Consider the following 21,214-nt stretch of genomic DNA (forward strand, 5'->3'; position numbering starts at 1 on the left):
TTTAGTTGACATTGCCTAATCAGAAGGCATTATTTCTTAATCATGAAGTAATAGCCCTAACACTCTTGGATTCAAAGAAACCCTTGAGTAAAATACAGTTTCTGATGCTTATATGTACTTAAAAATGTTTTAAAATACCTTTTGCACTGTTTTGGTTAATTTCACAATGAGACTTCTCTACCACGCAGCCATCGTCTTTTGTTCTTTGGTTCCAGACCATCCGACAGAGTTATATACAAATGGACACGATACTTAAAACACATCTCATATACTTTCAGAATCTCACCCTTCTCTGTCTGATTCACGTCTCAGAGGCAAGGAAGCAAGAGATAGAATCCCTCTGAGCAGTAACAAATTGGGCTTCTGGGTGACAAGTGGTGAGGTCTTGAGGAGCTAGTCGCTGCCAGGGATCTTCTTTATCTGTGAGGCCATCATCTCTGAGACACACCGTTTTCCTCACATGGTAGACTTGCACCTGTCATTCAGTTGGGAATGACAAAGAAAATACTTTTCTGTTCTCATCTTCTCTGTTTTCTTGTGATTTTTCTCTTTTCTCCTGCCCTAGAGAATAGATGTTCTGCACCCGCTCAGGTCGGTTTTACATTGTTTTGGTTTTCAAGGAGTGTTTTTAACATTCCTGCTGATGATTTAGCGTAAATTGTTCTTGTAATTAGCGTGGTTAATGAACTCCCCACCTATCTTTTAGTAGGTAATTATGAAGCCGCTATATATTAGCTGGTACTGTATAAAGAGGAGAGGAGGGCTGGTGATTATGGATTCCATCCTCATGTCTCTAAGTCCAAATCCCAAATGGTTTAATCATCATCAATGTCAACCTTTGCCATATCTTCATTCTACATGCCATATATTATAATGTTGCATTTATATTCCATCTTGACTTTGATATTTGCTCCTTCAGAATAGAGGTAACCTGATTAGACAAGGCGACTGGCAGTTNTTGATATTTGCTCCTTCAGAATAGAGGTAACCTGATTAGACAAGGCGACTGGCAGTTGAAAGAAATGTTTTTAAAATATGCATGTACCATCACCAGTTTCCCACTAGCGGTTCTCCCTCTATCCTTCTTTTTTTTTANTGATTTAGCGTAAATTGTTCTTGTAATTAGCGTGGTTAATGAACTCCCCACCTATCTTTTAGTAGGTAATTATGAAGCCGCTATATATTAGCTGGTACTGTATAAAGAGGAGAGGAGGGCTGGTGATTATGGATTCCATCCTCATGTCTCTAAGACCAAATCCCAAATGGTTTAATCATCATCAATGTCAACCTTTGCCATATCTTCATTCTACATGCCATATATTATAATGTTGCATTTATATTCCATCTTGACTTTGATATTTGCTCCTTCAGAATAGAGGTAACCTGATTAGACAAGGCGACTGGCAGTTGAAAGAAATGTTTTTAAAATATGCATGTACCATCACCAGTTTCCCACTAGCGGTTCTCCCTCTAATCCTTCTGCCTGCATTTACCAGAGGCTTGTTTTGTTTTGTTTTGCTTTGTTTTTAGATATAATTATGACTAGGGAAGATTGGGTCTGTGGCAGAAATGACAATTACCAGGAGCTTCTTTGTGTATGAGTTCTGTTCTTTTAAGCAGGAGCAGGGAGACAAGGAGGAAAGGATCTCTTCATACAAAATGTGAAGTCATTGAGTATTTCAGATGCATAAATATTGTGTGTGTGTGTGTGTGTATTGGTATTTAACATAATCCTATTATAAGGATCCCTATCCAACCTATAATTGTTGCCATCCTTTTTCTAGAGTCCTTCTCTTTGGCTACATCATGTCAAATGCTGCTTCAATAATACTGGGCAGTCATTGATGTCAGAGATCTTTTCTGAGACAATTGACCACTGATTTTCATCTACTGTGTATGTTACTGCACTAGCAGACGAGAGCATATAAAAAGAGGTTGCAAGGTATAGAAGGAAACGTAGAATAATTGGTTAGTCTCAAATTAGAAGAAACATTTTTGCATCAAATTTATAGAGGAGTAGGTACCTTTTATAGGCACAGGCTATGAATTTAGTATCCAGTCCCTGCCTTCTTCCAGTTTGCCATAATTCTCATTGTAAAAAAAAAAAAAAGGATAGTAGTATATGAAACATTTAAGAGCCAAATTTAAGGATATGTTGAAGATACTATACTACTGCAGGAATTGCTATAAGACAGTAGGTGGCTGCTTGCCAAATGATGCTATCCACATGAAGTGGTATGAGTTCCAGGAGGGAGGCACTTGCTATATGTTGGAGTGGTCCTGGACAGTTTTAGCAAAAAAAGGCAATAACTGGTCCTTCTAGCCTCTTTTTAGATTAACTCCATATTATGTAATGCCGAAGGACAAAAAATTAATGTATACAGACTTCAGGTTAGACTCCTGAGTATGAGACACTAGTTTTTCTGATTTTTAGGAAAGGGTATGTTAGGTATTTAGAGCCTTATCGAGTATCGAATGAATTATTATAAGAGGCTGAGGGTGTTGGAAAAACCACTGATGTTAAAATTGGACAGTTGGGTGTGTCACGCAGGGTTCTTCATTGCAAACAGCAGAAACTGACCCTGGCTAACTTAGCAGATGGGATTGTTGAAGGGCTGTTGGGTAGCTCACACAATGAAGAGTAGCTGGGAGAACCTGGGCTCCAGGCAGCTGGGTGGTTTCATCTCCATGCTTGGAGGTTTCCTCACCTAACCCTCACTACCACTGTGCTGGGCATAGAGCTCTCCACTTGCTCGGGGTGCCACAGGATGCTCCCTTTGCCTTTCATTCCTCCCTCAAGTTTTAGAGACCAAAGGAGGAACCTGTGATCAGCAAAGTCTGTGTCATGGGCTTGCACCCTAATCCCAGAGAACTGGGAGAAGATCAATCCCTTTCTGCTTCTTTGATATCTGTGAGTGTAGACATTTACTTAAACGATTGTGAGAGATAGGGCTTTGACCAGAGAGAAATAGTGAGGGAGGAATACAGCAATAATCAGAGGGAATAGCTGACTGGGTAAGGAATTTCTTTTCTTTTCTTTTTTTTTTAAGATTTTTTATTCATCTATTCGACAGAGAGAGAGACAGCCAGTGAGAGAGGGAACACAAGCAGGGGGAGTGGGAGAGGAAGAAGCAAGCTCCCAGTGGAGGAGCCTGATGTGAGGCTCGATCCTGGAATGCCAGGATCACGCCCTGAGCTGAAGGCAGATGCTTAACGACTGAGCCACCCAGGCGCCCCAAGGGTAAGGAATTTCTTAATAAGCTTTGCAATGGACATTGTTATGTATGGTACATTTGTACATATATAACGTCCAGTGACTTCACTGTGGTGCACAGAGATGGGAACTGGGCCATGCCTTCTATCAAACACGTAATAGTGAACCCCGCTAGTGCTGATGAGCAAACATGGCAAAAGTCCATTGCATGCGGTCAGTTATGTCTCTTTTTTCCCAGTTGTGTGAGGTGTGGCAAGCCACTTAAATTTTATGAACCTCAGTATTTTCTGTAAAACTGATAGTTTCTGGGACACCTGACTGGCTCAGTCAGTAGAGCGTAGGACTCTTGATCTCAGGGTTGTAAGTTTGAGCCCCAAGTTGACTGTAGAGATTACTTGAAAATTAAACCTTTAAAAAATTTGATAGTTTGTGATGTTGTGAAGATTATATAATGTGACACATGTAAAAACTGTTTGCAAACTGTAAAATGCCACAGAAATGTAGAAATAATGACTACCCCAAAGAAATATTTCTGTAATCTGCCAGGGTACGTGAGCTTAGAAATTCACAAGGTCTGAAAGTGGTAGCTCCAGCTGACCTTGTCAAGATTTGATTGCATGCTCTCAGGTGTCTCCAGATATGAGCTGTTAGGGCAATGCCAGTAGGGATGGGCTTTAAATGATGTTGTATGCTGACTAAAAGAAGGAATTTGTTGGGGCACCTGGGTGACTCAGTTAGTTGAGTGTCCAACTCTTGATTTCAGCTCAGGACATGATCTCTGGTCATGGAATCGAGCCCCACGTTGGGCTCCACACTCAGTGGGGAGTCTGTTTGTCCTTCTCCCTCTACTCCTCCCCCTGCTTGTGCTCTCTCTCTCAGTCTCTAAGATAAATAAATAAAATCTGTAAAAAGAAGGAAGAAGGAATTTGTTTTTCTGCCTTTCCCACTTATTTGGTGGCAGGCAGCCAGAGAAGTTCTCTGTCACCATACTCTTCCCTGGAGCCCCAAGAATAACCCTTTGAAGCAGGTACAGCATAGAGATAAAGTGAGGCATTTGGGGATTGGTTAGTCCACTCCAGAAAATGGAGTTTGCACTGGCGCTTCCTCAGGACCCTTCTGCTGGCATGGCTCCTGTGGGAGTATACACCAAAGCTCTCCCGGAATGGCCGTCAGTACTGTGTTCATCTTGTTCCCAACTTCCTGCGTTTCACTGGGCACATGGTGTGGGAAGAACACAGGAGGGAACCGTATCATCCCTTCTGTTTATTCTCTGCGTTGACATGGCTGTTCCCATTTGCAGCAGGTTTCTGTTATCCCCTCAAGGGGTCCTTCTAGGAAGGGGATGGCTTGTAGGAGGTGCTGCCAGAGCAGGTGTGCCTTCGATGACAGCTTCAGAGCATGGACTTTTCGAGCAACTTGGTACAATGCTGGCTGTCAAGGGACACGGTTGCACCCGTCAGCTTACTGAGGATGAGACGAGGGGACTCAGTCCACCAGCGCCCGCTGAATTTGTTTTGCAGTGTCTCCTTCCAGTGGCTGGATAATTGAACTCTTTGCAGGAGGCCTGCACGTGGTGAAATGCAGCCCATTACTGTCTCCCCGAAGCTGGCGATGCTCATTCAGTGGGTTTTGTCCCTAATAAAAAGATGAAGAGACAGTGAGTTCCCCTTTTGTGAAGACCTGAAAAGCTCTGGGAACTGGCAGGTTCTCAATTTTGGTTTTTATTCTAATTATAGAGTGAAAACAATTCACAGGATTTAGTGTCTAATTTGAGATATTTTAATCTCTGTCTCATCCGTTAATTTGTTAAGACCATGTGGAGAGAGAAACGTGAAAGCAAATTCTCCCTGGCAGGAAAGCCTTTTCAGGGCCTCGATGAAAAATCGATCTTAATCACATATTCACTTTTCCTGGAGCCCCTGAACAAAGAGAGCCGCACAGCACAGGCATGAGTCTGAGCCCAGCTCCTGTGTCACAAAGTGGGAAGTCATGCCGCGTGTGATCTCAACCCCTTTCTATGACTAATCATTTCTGCATCCCACAGCAATTATTTGTGCAATGTTAGGAATCCCAACCCCTGTGGGTCTCCATTTGCCTATCAATAAAATGATAGTGTTGCACTATTCGATCTTTAGGGCTCCTGTCAGAGTTTTAGATATTTATGTCTTAAAATTTTACTTTGTTCAAGACAATGTTAGAGAATAAAAACAACGCGTCATCATTTATTCAAGTTTGTTTAACATTGAGGTCTTAGTACTTCAAGCAGACAGTCCTTTATTCTCAGACTTTATTATCGACGACTTGCAAACACTGACTCATGCCTATAGTAAATTATAAACCCTCCCCCCTCTTATTTGGGGATAAACTAGAATAAAATACATCTATGTTGGATTAAAAAAAAATCCAAGCTTCCTTTGTCTTTTGGATTTTGAATGCTTGTCTACGCTCTCCCTGTCCTCCCCCGGACCAGGCAGTCATGTTCTCTGTGTCAGTAATATTAAAAGCAAATGCATGTAGTATGTGTGTGTGTGTGTGTGTGTGGGTAGCATATAGTGTGTGAATTAAATATCGAGTGAATATTCAAACAATGTGTTTCCATGTTACAGATGGTCTTTGATAGAGTCAAATAAGAGCCAACTGAGCAAGGCGGTTCTTGTGATAATAAGCCATTATAAGTTCTATTATATATTCCCTTTTTATTCATGGGTAAAATATATTTCAGTGCGACAACATAATTCTTCTCTGCCATCACCCTTGGTCTTCACCCGCACCCTCAAGGGCACTAAGTGTCTTTTATGGAAAGACAGGAAGTGTGTAAACCTGATATCTGAATTTTTATAACTCCCTGCTCCTCTCCCCACCACTGCCAGAACCTGTCCAAGTCTTTGTGCTCTCGCTTTTCGAAACAGCAGCTTGTGATGGGATGTGGGATCTCAGGTGTGAGAGAGGGGCTGTATTAGTGGATAAGCTCATGTTTTTATATAGAAACAGGTCATGTATTGGTAGGAAATCTTACTTGCTGCAGAATCCAAGCAGAGTTGAAGGGCAGACGACAAAAATCAACACAGAACTCTCTGTTGTTTTCTCTCCCCTTGTCGTTTTAGGAAATTTCTCTTATCACCTTGATCATGCTACTTTGTGGAGCTGTTTGCGCAAATCCCCACCTTTAGACAGGCCCACTGACTTCTACCTAATAGGGTCATATTTATGTGGCTGGAAGGGCTGCCGACTGGCTTCATTCCCCAGGAAGTAACTCTTGGCTCGTTCTGGCAGGGACATTATAAGCTCACAGGCTTTATCAAATCTGTGAAACCAAGTGTGATTTACAGCTCGAGCTGGGGCAAAGAAACATACGGCAGTTGGGTTCTAAAATCAGTAGCTTCTTCCCCAAAGAGGTAGAGGGAATTTGAGTCAGAAGCCAACAAATAAGACCAATTTCGGCTTATCTTGAAAATTTCCAGACTTATTCATAAATTTGACAGGAGTGTTATCAGAGAGAAGCACTTTGAAATGATAAAAAGTAAACACTCAATGTAAGACCCAGAGATGTGGATCTCTTTCAGATGGCTGGGCTCGGTGCAGAGGGCCACAGTGACAATGGAATATGATGCCACATCCTCTCCCTTTTATGTTCCTTTAAACCGCCCATGGCAGTGTGGGTAGGGTGGGAACTAGTCAGTCAAAAATGTGCTTCAAGTGTTTAGAATTAAGAAATAAGGGAAAGTTGAATGGGAAGTAATGAGGATTTTCTTTCTCTCTCTCTCTTTTTTTTTTTTTTTGACAAAGAAAAGTGTTCAGGACATAGTGGACAGAGGTTCCATTTTCATTATTTCTGTAAGTAGCAAATGTTTAGAAATTAGGAGGGATTTCTTTTCCCTTTGACATCTGCTCTATTGGAAAAATTAAGTCGAGATGGAAGATGAGCAGAACTATCCCTGATTATACCATTTGATAGTTTGATGGTATTACCAAGAAATTGTTTAAGTTATCTTGGGATACAATATTAATATCTCTGGAGAAAATGATAGATTTATCTTAATTTTAAGCATCGAGGAACTTAATTATTTCCCACTGCCCAGAAGGCCCACTATCTTTTAAAAAATATATCTACCAAAAGTAAACCTTATTCAGTAACAATTTACCCATTTTCTTGTTTTTATTAATAAAAACTTGGTCAGAGCCAAGTTTCTGGCTGGTGAAACTTCTGACCAGCTTGTAAAAGGTAACCAGCTTTGCCACGCTGAGTTAAAATTTCAACCTAAAACAAAGTGCTTTGTTATGTCTGCTGACCCATTCAGTCTTGCCAAGGGTAAGTGTGTATGCGCACGCGTGTGTGCGTGTATGTGCACGTGACACACATATTTGCGCCATCTTGAAGTGCCAGATGTTGTTGGAGAAGCCTGTTCATCGCCTGCAAGGATACCTGAGTCACTTAAAATACATCGTGGCAGCCGTTGAACAATCTCAAGTAATACAGGTATAAGTATTCTTATAGTAGTAGTCTTAAGCAAAGCATTGAAGTATATTAAGTGAATAAGTATGGTACCAAGCAATTTCACCGAGTACTGTGGGGGGTAATCTTTATCTTTTAAAATAGGGGATAGTGTCTGTCATAAAGGAGGCAGAGCAAAGAAAATTTAGCCTTCCACCAGGAACGTGTAAACCATTCAGACAAAAAAAAAAAAAAAAAAAAAATTAAGAAGTCTGTTCTATGTGGAAAAACAAAGTAACCTTGACCTGAGAATCTTGAATCCATTTTTGGTCCTAAAATGTTACATGAAACGCTGGGAAAAGGAGAGGTGAGCTCTGTGCTTGACCGTTTCCCTGAAGCTTGGGTGTCCTCAGTGCCCAGCATATAGACTTCCCCTGTGCCAAGAGTAAGTGTGTGTGTCAGGAGGGGTGGCCTAGGAGAAGCACCAGATTTTGTTGCCACACTTGGCCTGGCAGCCAACGCATCTCCAAAAGCTGACATTCTTCCCATGGCGCACCTTTAAGGGTGAGATGGCAAAGCTTTTTTCTTTCTGACATTTTAATTTTCACTTCTCCCAAGGAATCCTGCCATATTTCTACGTGGGTACAACACATAGTAGTTAATTTATGCATTTAAGTAAGCAGATCTGACAAAACAATAAAAGCTGCCTAAGGTCGATGTGAGTAAATTGCCACTTCTTGAACTTTGAAATTTGCATGCACGGTAAGTTGGGAGTTTGCTAATTAGCTCTATGCACATGCCCAGAAATAAACTCACAAATATTGTTTCTTGTCACTGGGAATGTGTGTAAAGTATGCCGAACAAAATGCACCTTCAGATGATATATCTAGGTCAAAAAATACTGTGTATCATAATATTTTTAGCTTTGTGGTCGCACCATTTTTCACTACTTGGCACAGTTGTCTTGAGAATATTTTCTGTCGGTGGTTGTCATCTGTGTAGAATAACAAAGGAGAGTACTTGCTTTAATCCATACAAAGCCTGTTGAGGGAAAACTTGCTACTGGTATACCCACTGTAGACAAACCATTCGATGTTTTGCCTATTGGATATAAATGAAATCCCAGAACTTTAGAATAAGGAGTATAAAATTTAGGCATTAGCTAAATTTCTGAAAAAAAGAAATCACAAATACAGGGACTCAAGTAAGGAAGTTATTGCTTTTTCACATAACAGTCCAAAGGCCAGCAGTTTAGGCTTCTGGGGCAGGGTTTGCTCATGACAGTCATTCAAGGACCTAGGTTCCTTCCATCACATGGCTCTACCAGCATTCACGGTGGTGTCTGTGTCTGGGTCACTGCCGTGTCCACATGGCAGCCAGTGGAAAGGGAAAATAGAGGGAGGCATAGATAGGCAGCTTCATTCCTAAGATGATAATGCAGAAGTTGGCGACAGCACTTATGCTCACATCTGACATGTAGCTAGGGAGGGACCAGAGGTAGTGAAGGCTGTCAGAAATCCTGAGATACGATTCTACCTGTCGCTGTGGCTGGCAAATCCACAGAAATGGGTGAATCATGGTGGATATGATGGAGAGACTCCTTGAGGTTTCATACACCTTCATTTCTATTGATTTAATAAAAAATGATAAAATAAATTAACCGTTTAAGTAACTTAAAATAGCTTTCTCTTGATCTAAGAATCATGTAAATTAATGACATTCATATAGCTTAGATATAGTCATAGTTTCTCTTTAGTGTGTTTTTATTTTGAAGATAATTGGAAGAGGTCCCCCTAAGTTTTCCTCATAACTGATGAATCTGACTTCTCCTAATGACCCTAAGAAAGGATATGTTGATTTGTTGAACAAATGTTATTTATTGTACATTTATTGTTCACCTCTTGTGAACCTGTCACTGGGATAAGCACAAGATACAAAGGAATAATCACAAAGGTCTCAAAGGTCAAGGTGGGCAAGATTCCTGGGTCCAGTTTTTCTGCGATTATAAAACTTTGCTATGATGTGCTCTCCACTCTGATCTTTGCAATCCACTGGATATAGTATTCCTGAATCTTCTCTCGTACCTGAAAGAGAGACAATAATTTGGAGGTCTTCTGATTCCCTAATTAGTTGAATGTTTCACGATCACCCATTATATATCAGGCACGGTGTTAGGGTCTGGGAAAACAGTGGTGAACATAGTACTTGCCCCACAACGCTCATGTTCCCTATCAGTGATTCCCAGCTGCTGACCTCAGGGCTATGCATGCTAAGTTGCTCATTTAGCAATAGTAGCAGATGCTACAACTACAAACAGTGATCTTCCCAAATGTTTCATCACTAAAATGGGGGCCCCATACCTTGTACTCAACCATGGGTCTAAAACCATGCTGATTCAGCTGAAAAAAGAAACAGAGTTTCTCAATTCTAGGAAATATCCTGGGGTCCAGTTAGGGATTTTGATTCCATGAGTGTCAGGGGAACCCTAGAATCTCTTCTCTCAGAAGCTTCTCACATGATTTTCATGAGTAGTCAGTTTGGGGAATTACATTTATGCACGTAATCAGATTCTGAAAAAGCCTCTGTCTTTCTGCTGCATGAAAGCCGGTGGGTCTCCCGGGTTTTATCGATGAGAATTTGAGAACTCGCTGAGTGGTTTGTGGCTGTGATGACCCATTACTGGCTCTTCCCCCAGGGTGTAGCCACCACCTTTGGCTTTGCCCTCTGCCATCACCTTTACGTTTAGCTTCCCAATGAATTCCAATGTTCAGAGCATTTTTTTTCTTCACCCTAAATATGTAGGATCCCTAGTTCTCCACCATCAGCCTCTCCCTTGGTTTTGGATTAATTGTAAAAGCACTTTTAAGTTTCTACTCTACGCAAAGCACAGTGCATTACAAATGCGTTTATGAATTCTCTTAAAAAAGCACCTCCAATTAATCTCCTCACTATGGTTCAACATCTATGTAAAAGAAAAACCATCACGCATCCATCAATCATCTGGAGCCTTCTCCCAGCTGGAGAGCTGATCAATTTAAGGACATTCACTTATTTTTCTGTGCACGGAGAGTATGAACTTTTCATTGCATTTTAATTCATGTTTCTCCCCCTTTTATTGTCACATTACCTGTCAAATATGAACTTTGTATCCAAAGGTTCTTTTCCCTTATAAAGCAATGTGAATATTTGGTTAGCGATTTTTTTTTCTTCTAACATTATTTCCCCCCAAAGATACCGTATAAAATGTCATTTTGACTTCCTTTATTTGTTTTGTAACAGATATATTGTCAAATTGAGAGAAAATAGAAGAGTCGTCTTCCTGAAGCTTCTTTTAGAGACCATCAAAAATATATAGACTCTGTTTGCTTGATTTTAAACCCCCAAATGTGAACATCATTCTGAGGTTAAAGCTGTCCCTGAGGATGGATGACATTTGATCTGAGTAACAGCTGTGGTACTCAGGTGAGGCTGTCTTTCTAGATGATTTCAAAGCTAGAAGCTCAGAAAATCCATTAGAGCCAGAGTCAGAGCAGAAATAAAGGTGATGACATAGCCATTTGAGGTGAGAAAGGTGAACTTCTTCAGAGGGTTTCAAGAAAGTGCGTAATGAAAACAATTTTGAAGCCATGCCTCTGTGGTGTTCCCGGCGGCCTCACTCAGATCTCCCGAGGATGAAATGCAGCGCGACCTGATTAAACCCTCACTGTGTTCTCACCGGCTCTCCTCTGTCTCTCAGATAAACACCCCTCTTTGAATGTTGCCCTCATTTCACAGGTCCGATTCAGCTCTGCTAATAGAAGGGCTGCTTTACGCTGCCATTCCGAGAGAAGGGTGCTGAGCACCAACGTGGACGGTGCCTGCTCTCCAGAGCACCCCCGGGGTGACGGGAAATCATGTTCACCGCTGCCACGGAATCGGAGGGATTCAGTGTACTCGCAGTGTTGCTGCCAGAGTTACCGGTGAACTTTCACGTTCTTGGCCCTGGGCGCCCGGCCTCCTTGATAGCTTCTAGCTGAGCGAGATCTCGTCCATCCTCAACAACATGCCTGCCCCACCAGCCCGGGCATTTAGACTCTTCTCCACGGAGCACAGGGCCATCTTGTGTTTCTTTTTCTAGACAACCGGTATTAGCCATCTTTGGGGCTTACTGTTGGTAGTCTTGTCACTCAAATTCAGCAACAGACATGAAGGCTCCTTTGATTATATTTCAGTTCCTTAACAGAACTGTTCTGTTACCTCATCTGACTGCTAAAAACCCATAGAGGTTCTTGTTAAAGGTAATTCTGTTGCAATTACTGTCAAATATTGAATTAAAAGTGGTTAGCTCATTAACAGCTCCCCCCAACAACCGATTAAAAAAGTTTTATTATTATTATTTTTTTTACTGTGAAGATGGTTAGCATTTACTTATGAAGTCCCTTCTCCTCTTTGGAATCTAATTATAGTGGCTGGGAATACTCACTTTTCACTTGGCCTCTGAACTCCTGGAATGTGGAAGGGGGCACGCAGCGGGAGCAGGTGGATGTGACCGGGGGCCACCTCTGAGGTAGAGACCCGGCCTTGCAGGGAGCCAGCTGAAGGTGTGGGGTGCAGGACCAAAGGCAGGCCTGTCTCCAGCCCCCGAGGGGGTTCATCAGGATGTAAGAGGGTGGGCTTCCTGGTGTGGTGGGCAGAGCTGAGATCTGGGGAACACAAGAACAGCTGACACTTGAATATACAAGGCAGGGGGACAGTGGCGCTGAGCAGTGCATCAGCTTAGAGCAGGGCAGTAGCCACTGGGCTGGACATCAGGTGGAAAATGGCCAGATTACAGCAGGACCCTCCCTCGGAAGGAGAAGGAACAGTAAGCTAGGCAGGCGACTTCGAAGGTAATCATAAATAGCAGTAAGAATACGCTCTCTTTCCCCTAATCCATTTTCACCATAGCATCAGGAGTGAATCTTTTAAAAATACAAAGCACATCACACCACTGTGCTGCCTAAACTTTTCAGTGGCTTCCTAAGCCAGTGTTCTTAATCTCATAGTGTGCAAAGGCATCGTCCAGGGATCTTGCTAAAATGCGGATTCTGGATGGGTAGTCTGGGGTGGTGCCTGAGTTTCTGCATTTCCAACGAGCGCCAGGTGATGCCAGGACCACACTTGGAGGAACAAGAACTTGAAGCACAATCAAAATTGTCCCACCTCCCTTCACCCCGTTCTCTCCCTTGGATGTCCATGTTTCAGCCACTCTCCTCTCTTTGCTGGCTCATAGTGCTTGTGGTTTCTGTTCCCTGTGCTTGGCCTGCCATGCACCCCGCTCTTCTTGCTTCTTGTCTGGTCGCAGCTTGAGAGTCCCCTCCTCAGAGTGGCTCCCCCTGACCACCCTATCCAAAGCAGTGCCCTTGTTCCTGATCATTCTCTGTCAGAGTCACTGTTTCTTCCATCATTGTGAGCCCTTACTCAATCTATAACCATTTATTTATTTGCTCTGTTATTGTATGTGTTCCCAATTCGGTGTAAACTCGCAGGGAGACAGGACCCATTTTTGATATGTTTTCCACTGTATCATTTATTAAGTTCAACCTATGTACTAGACACCACGCTAAATGCTTTTCATTTATCTCATTTATTGCCAGCATCAGTTCTATAAGTTAGGTCTTTTTGATCACTAGTTTTTGGACAAAATAATTGACACCCCTTAAAAGCAGCAGAGACTTCATTCAAACATTTGAGCCTCATGGAGGCCTGGAGAAGGGGTTATAGCATGTGCTGCTTCTGACTGCCTGGCTGCCTTTCACCTGCGGGTGGAGATACGTGAACTGTACACTGGTACCATCTCCACGTGGTCCTCATGGGTGCACTGCTTCGAAAGGGACAACAATTCCATTATTGATCCTTCCTTGCGTAGCCGAGCTAGTCTGATGCCAGAGACAACTGCTAAATACTGCAGCAGAGCGAAAAGATAGTCAATAAGGCAAATAACTAGACTTTATCAACATTGCCTACTGCCGCCTGCTGCTATGTACTGTGCTCCAGCCCCAGGCCCGCCGGCCTGAAAAACAAGATCAGTCAGAGTGACTCGGGAGAGAACTCTGTTCCCAGGGCAAAGGTGTAGCTTACCGTGGATGGGCATGTGCTCCTCTGAACCACCTGTATCATCAGTAACCAGGGGCAGGAATGCTCTGGCAGTTCCTGTGTTCTCCTTTCTGTAAATAGAAATTCTGGCAGGAGTGCATCTTGACAGTGTTTGGCACCTGGGGTCCATAGACAGCTTTTCCGTGCAAGACAGAGCATTTGTAGCCCTTGCTGTACTGGGGAGGACATTTCAGGGTTGAGAATTTGAGTATTCCGTTTCCGTTGCCCTGGATGACCCTGGAAGGGGGCAGATGGGGTCCCTTACATAATTCTGTGTACAAGTAAGCATTTCATTTCTTATTGTGGAGGGAGGAAAAGAGGAGTGGGAGATGTGGGGCTCTGATCCTAAAGCGCCTTCAAAGACCGGCTTAGCTGCTGACCCTCCTCGAAGGCAGGAGTGCACAGGGGCCTTCCGTGTGCTTGTTATTTTTGATGGATTGCAGTCTAGCTGCAGGGCAGGAAGCTCAAACCCCCAGGGTCGCAGCATTGTAGCTGGTGAAGACATGGAGGCTTGAAACGGTTTTTTGTAGCCAGACCAGTGAGAGTTGCCGCTACTGTCTTCAGGATCCCCTACTCTTCCTTCTTCACGCTCCCCCTAGATGTAAAGAATCACGCCAAATTGCACTCCGCTCCCACACCCTTCCACACATACACTCGCGCTGAATATGAAAATTGGTCTCTAATTGTTGGATACAAGCTTGACTAGCTTTGAATTAACAGCTAAAGCTGTATTCATTAATCTGAACAGGGAAGAGCAGGCAGACTGTCACAACACAGCTCAGTTCAGTAGTCATGCAGAGCAGGTGAGGGAATGGAAGGCACTTTCAAAGTGCGGCAGCGATCTCCATCAGCCCCATCAACCGGTGATGAAGAGGGGAAGGCAGCCAGCCACAATATCGCCAGGAGATGGATGGCATACCTCAAAGTCCACTGTCCCAGGGGCATCCCAGCAATGATCGATGGTTATCCCCAGCAATTAAACTTCAGAGCTTTTAAATGTCACTCTAGAATGGAATGCCATCTCATAAAGGTGTTGTTTAACATTTATCAAACATGTGGACCGGGTGGGGTTGGGGGCTGTGGAGTAACTCTTTGGGGAAATGGGAATGAATGTTACAGCTTTTGAAGTGAGACAACCACGAGAATGAAATTTGATACTATTCTAATGTGTTGTCTTCAGCATTGAAATAAACTGGAGCAGAACCTCTTTTGGACACGGGGAGATGGTTTATAATGTTGGGATTTAGTGGGGGTGTGGAGGAAAGAATGGACGACAACGGGTCAGGGGAAGCAGTTGTCAACCGTTGCTTTTTCACTTGCGATGATGCGTCTTGGATAAATGACTACTCACCTGTGTAAATGGGGGAGGTTCTCCACCTCCAGTGTGTTAGAAACACCCAGGGAGCTTTTAAAAATATCAGTGATTGGGATTTACCTAAATCCATTAGCCTGGGGTAGGATGGATTACATATGTATTTGTGAAATCTCCCCAGGTGAAACAGGTATAGTCAAGCTTGAAAACCACTGGATTAGATCAAGTTTTTTCAGCCCTGCATTTCTATGATTTTTCTGCCTTATGGGGATATTCTCGAAGTAGATGGCACTTGCTAATTAAAAAAAGCAAACAAACTTTCCATTGGAAGAGCATACCGTGTTAAAGGACTATGAGATGGTGGATAATGTTTTATCAGTCACCAGTTTGTATTTATTTATTCATTTATTCATAGATTGAATAACTCTCGGCAATTATCAAATTCAATGTTGGAAATATGAGGGTGCTTGCACGTGGAGCGGTGGGCGGAATGAGGAAGTGTGGAGGTGTGTCATATGGATACCAAGCTCTATCAAAGGCGGTTGGAGAGAATTCTCAGAGTATCAGAAAAAAAAAAGTTATTGATACTCTGTCCTCCATTTTGGCCTTCTCTTCTGTTTATCTCTCTCTTCTGTTTCTAGCTAGGGGTTGGCACGGTATCAATGGATGCTTTTCAATGTCTTCTCCTGTTTCCTTGCTCCCTCTTCCCTTCCAGCATTCAAGCAGATAGCTGGCTTTGTAATTCTCGCCTCAAGGGAGGGATAGAGGGGGACAAAGGTCCTACACGGGTTATTCTCCAAAAGGTTCCTTTTAGGAGATTGTTTTAGTAGAGGCAATGCCCTCCAGAGTATGGATGCCTCAAGGTGGAATGAAGAGGAAGGAAGGTGAAGGGAGAACAGAGACCACAGTGTGCCCGCCAGTTGGGGAGGGACCTGGCTTTGTTTGTGGAAGGAGCACTGTGGAGGCAGAGCCACGGAGCAAGAGGATATGAGACCTAAGGGGAAAACGAGTATGTCAACTTTCTCAATGGAGACCCCCCCAAAATGGAAAAGCCCAGTGAAGGGAGGGCTGTGTCTGACAGGACATGCCCCAGACAGCTCATCAGCTGTTCCCATGTCCACAGACAACAGAAAGAACGAGCAGGGCTGAAGGGGCCACTGGGACAGGGTTGTCTCTGTGGCGTAGCTGATGGCACAGCACTGAGATGGATGATGGATAGCCATTGGGTGCTTGTAAAGATGAGTGACACGAGACCAGATAGGCCACCCCTTTGTCTTGACACCATGTAAGCTCCAAGGAACAAACGAAACTGGAATGATGTGGTGGAATAGGGTACTCGAATATAAATTAAGTTGCCTTTAAAAATCTTTGGAGATGTAAACCTTTACAGTGTCTCCTTTTGATAGAAGTAAGGGATAAAAATGAATCCTGGACAGCACTGGAGGAGATAATGCTAAGTGAAATAAGTCAAGCAGAGAAAGACAATTATATGGTTTCTCTCATCTATGGAACATAAGAACTAGGAAGATCGGTAGGAGAAGAAAGTAATAAAGAAAGGGGGGTAATCAGAAGGGGGAATGAAGCATGAGAGACTATGGTCTCTGAGAAACAAAAGGGCTTCAGAGGGAAGGGGGTGGGGGAATGGGATAGACTGGTGATGGGTAGTAAGGAGGGCACGTATTGCATGGTGCACTGGGTGCTATATGCAACTAATGAATCATCGAACTTTACATCAAAAAACCAGGGATGTACTGTATGGTGACTAACATAATATAATAAAAAATATTATTATAAAAAAATGAATCAGGTAGTATCATTTGGCAAATAAATACAGCCATGTGTGATTGGCACGAAGGTCAAGATTGTGTGGAATATTAAAATGGATTCCCACTTAGAGTAAGTCCTCACTCTGGTCAGAGAATTCTGTTGCTTTAAATGAAAGGCAAATAGGTAGAGAAGTGGATCTGTAAGAGATAATTCCATTTGCAAAAGAAGAAGTCTAATCTATTTTCATGCCAGAGTGTGACTTTTCTCTTTATTCATCACTTCATTAATCTCATTTCAAAAGGGAAGGCCAGGGCTGAAAACAGAGGTGATTCACATTTCAAACAAACTCCTTAGGCATAATGAGTGAGCAAAGCATTCAACTGTTAGACTTTGTTGCTTTTCTACCAGCTGGAGACACATACAAATAAGGTCATTCTATTTAATCTTACATAGAGATAGATGTATATAGTTGGGGTTGGAGAAAGAGTTATTTTGAAAAATGGCAAATTACAGGTCTGTAACGCCCTGAGGAACAGGGCAGTTTGGAAGAACGTGAGAAGTCCAGTGGAATCCTTTTCCATCTTGTTTCAGTCTACAGAATGACCGGATGAAAAATACCATGCTAAGCCATGAGAAATAGCTGAAGTCATACATACCAAACACCATTCTGCAGTGAAACGGAGGGGTTTGGAACGACTGGAAATACTTCCACCCCAGGAATTTCCAGGACATCTGGTAAGTCAACAACATTATCACAAACATTATGGCCAACAATGTGAGTTCTTGCAACAATGTATTCATTTCCCAAATGTTCCAGCTGAGAAAGCCACACAGAACATTCCCACCATCTAGCAGATGGCTAATGGGGAAGCCAGTATTTTCTGTGGAAAGCAAAGTTTCTTCTTCTAACATTAGACAATTTCAGCAGAAAGAACAAATAAGCATTTGTTTTTGTATTCTATTCTCTCGCACTCATAAAGAGAATGCATTATAGACTATTAATTTTAAAAGTGCATAAGAAAATGAGTTTTTCCTTGAGATTACAGAACTAAGACACTTTTCGATCCAGAAATGATTGGTGGTGGGGACAAGGGCTACTGCTTCTTCATCTAGCATGAGATGCAGGGGTTAGGGAAAACTTTAAACATTATTTATTATTATTACTGACTGTTGGGCAAAAACAAAAAACAAAAAACCCCAAAACAATACAAAAAAGCCCCCACAAAACCTTAAATTATGTGGGTGAAAATGAATTTGTGCCTACCCACCCCAGATTTACAAGTGATTTGTAGGACATGGAGATTATGAATGAGATTTTGCTTTCATAGATAATGAAACGAAATGAGCAAGGTATGGTTGCCAAGTTTGTTTTAGGAAAGAGTGGGAGCAGGTGGCAAACAAAAGATAAAATGTGTTATTTAATAACACTGAATTACTACGTCTAGTTTCACAGACTATATTTGCTGTGCCTGGAAAGTGGGTCGATTTGCCTTAAAATGCTTTAACTTCACTTATTACTGTCAAGTGTTCAAGTAAATGTATACGTAACATATAACAAATGTAACACATACTGTAAAAAGTGGGAGCTCATTATAAATAGTTGGTTTCACTTGCTTTTTTGTCTTTGTTTTCTGAGCTGTTTGGAGGACTAAAATGAAATTTCTATCCAATTTTGAGTGTTTTTATGTCCCTCCTGTCTGACTAGAACCCTTTTATTTTTAAATTTTAAATTAATTTTGATCCCGCCATGCAAAAATACTGGCATATCAGATTGCACCTATTTTTGTAACAGGCTCGTTAACTCTTTCAATAAAGATTAAAGTTACTATGTGCCTACCCCGCAGGAGGAATATGCAATGCTCTGCTGGAGCTATAAGAAACTTACACAGAAGCTAATGGTGCAGACATGCTAACTTTTAGCACCTTATCAATCATATCTGCATCCTTCCTCTAAAGACTTGGGTATCTTAGCTGAAACACTCATTTGGTGGTTGCTAAGAGTCTGGCTTTCTAAAGCCTGTACAAACTGGAGTCTGAGATGTTGTCCAGGGTTGGCTAAAAGATGGAGATGTGTTCTTCCTGGAGTAGAGTTTGATGCAAGAAGCAAGAGAGCCAAAACCTTGTAAACAGCTCCTTACTCAGTGTGGTAGGTGAATAACGCCCCCGCCTTTGTCAAAGGTGCCCACGGCCCATTCCCCATAACCTACTAGTGTGGCATGGCAAAAGGACTTTGATGATGTGACCAAGGATCTTGAGATGCCAAGATGATCCTAGGTCGTCTGGGTGGGCTCAGTGCAATCACAAGGACCCTTAGCAAAGGAAAGCGTAAGGGTCAGAATCAGCAAAGATGTGACAGCGGAAGCAGAGATTGGAGAGAAGTGCTCTGAAGATGAAAGAAGGGACCGCGAACAAGGCAGGCAGGCAGGCGCCCTCCAGAAGCTAGAGAAAACAAGGATATGGATTATTGCTGGGACTCTCCAGAAAGGAGCAGAGCAGCCCTGCTTGATTTTAACTTGATTTTAGCCCAGGGTGACCCGTGTTTTGTTTCTCACAACAGAACTGTACGATAATAAGTTTGCGTTGTTATAAATGACGAAGTGTGTGATGATCATTTCTTATAGCAGCAAAAGAAAACGAAAATGGCCAGAAATTCATAAATAATTGCTGTTTTTTTTTTTTTTTGGAAGAAAGGAAGATGTAATTCTAAGTATAAAAAATCTGTCGCGTAGCAAGGACTGGTCATCTTCCTTCACTCTGGCAGAGTCCTTCCTGCACAGACCAGTGTCAGCTTCTACACATGAGGAAGGAAGGGGCAAGGGCAAAAATGTGTAAAGATGCTTTTCCTCCCACTCTCTGCTGCCACTTTACTTTTGCTCTGATTGATATCCCTTCTAAATAAATGGGTAACCTATAGGAAATAGGCATGTATGGTCTCCTCTTGACAAGTTTGTAGACACCCCTGAAATGATGCAAAAATAATCCTGGCAAAGACTCAGTTGAGCAGTAGTGGGTCATCACTTCTGATTTTCACGTGATCTATGTCAAAAATACTATCCTGGAGGACTGGAGGTGACGATGACTCAGACCAGATCATCCTGAAGTTCTTTGATTTCTTTGAGCTCAGTGATGTTAGTCTCTTTACAGAAATTTAAGAAGTTGCTCCCTGATATTGGATAGCTTAGTGGATAGAGGTCAGAGAAAACAGAAACTGGGAAAAACAAAAACACTTAGCTTGTAAAAAGGATGAATCCTCAGAAAACACACAATCCCCTGGCCCTGGATATTTTCCGCGCCTTGTGCGTGTGCATGCCTGTGTAATAAGCAGGAACAAGAACCCTAGTCTTAGATCTGGGTCCTGTGTCCAGGACTGAATGTTGTTCCTACCTCTGATTCACTTTTATTTTGTAGGACAAGATGTCAATAGATGGGTTTTTTCCTGAGTATAAGCCTCCCGAGTCCCTAAGCCTGGAGTCACTTCTTCTGAATGATGCCAGAGGAGCCCACCATGTTCCCTTGGATTTCTCCCATAGATTTTAGTCATCTGAATTATTGCTCTTATCAGATTGTATTATTGTTGTTTATCTGTTTTCTGCCCAACAGACCATGAGCTCCTTGGGATGAGGCAAAGGGTGTCACGCACCTTTCTGTTTCTGGTACCTTGTGTAGTGCCTTGCCTGAGTGAGCACTTCATGCATGTTGCTTTTCATTGTTGAAAGGGGAAAAATCCCTTTCTTCCTCTGGAATCATTCAACTTTGTCATCAATCTTGATGACAGGCTTGAATCTTAAAGCCACACCGATTCCTCTCTTTACGTTTCCATTCACTGAAATAGTCATTGTCTCATTCATGTGCTCATTCTCCACTGTTGTACCTCCTTTTGCAACGCTAAGATTTTCACTAAAATCGGATTCTTAGCTCCTCACGCCTGAATGATTGCAGGCAGAGCATTCCAACTGCGCGTAAAACCTGTGACAGAAGAAACTCTTCATATCATCTCCTTGGCTTACAGTGATTATTTCCAGGTACAAGTCCATGGACCCCGTCACAGGATAACTGGGGCATAATTACTCAGAAAATTTATGGCAAAACAGGGATCATCTCTGAAGGTTCTAAATGAACATAGAACATCCTTACTTTTTTTTTATACTTTTCTTATGTATTTGTATATTTATATATAAACTTTTTTTTAAATTTTTTAAATTTTTTTCACTTTTAAAATATATAATGCATCTTAAGTAATGCATCTTTTTTTTAATGATTTTTTTTATTATATTATGTTAATCACCATACAGTACAGCCCCGGATTCTGATGTAAAGTTCGATACTTCATTAGTTGCGTATAACACCCAGTGCACCATGCAATACGTGCCCTCCT

The 21,214-nt window shown here is 42.2% G+C and overlaps 1 long non-coding RNA gene across 1 annotated transcript in view; it reads left to right on the forward strand.

Annotated features, from left to right (window-relative positions):
* Positions 1-10,935: 10,935 nt before the first annotated feature.
* The window catches only part of LOC117803104, a 130,169-nt gene continuing 119,890 nt past the window's right edge, over positions 10,936-21,214 (forward strand). Inside the window, exons 1-2 of the long non-coding RNA XR_004626760.1 lie at positions 10,936-11,108; positions 17,431-17,574. This is a non-coding gene — a long non-coding RNA (uncharacterized LOC117803104). The remainder of the gene's footprint in view (positions 11,109-17,430; positions 17,575-21,214) is intronic.

Source organism: Ailuropoda melanoleuca, chromosome 7, assembly GCF_002007445.2.
Source record: "Ailuropoda melanoleuca isolate Jingjing chromosome 7, ASM200744v2, whole genome shotgun sequence".
In the NCBI taxonomy this organism is placed as follows: Eukaryota; Metazoa; Chordata; class Mammalia; order Carnivora; family Ursidae; genus Ailuropoda; species Ailuropoda melanoleuca.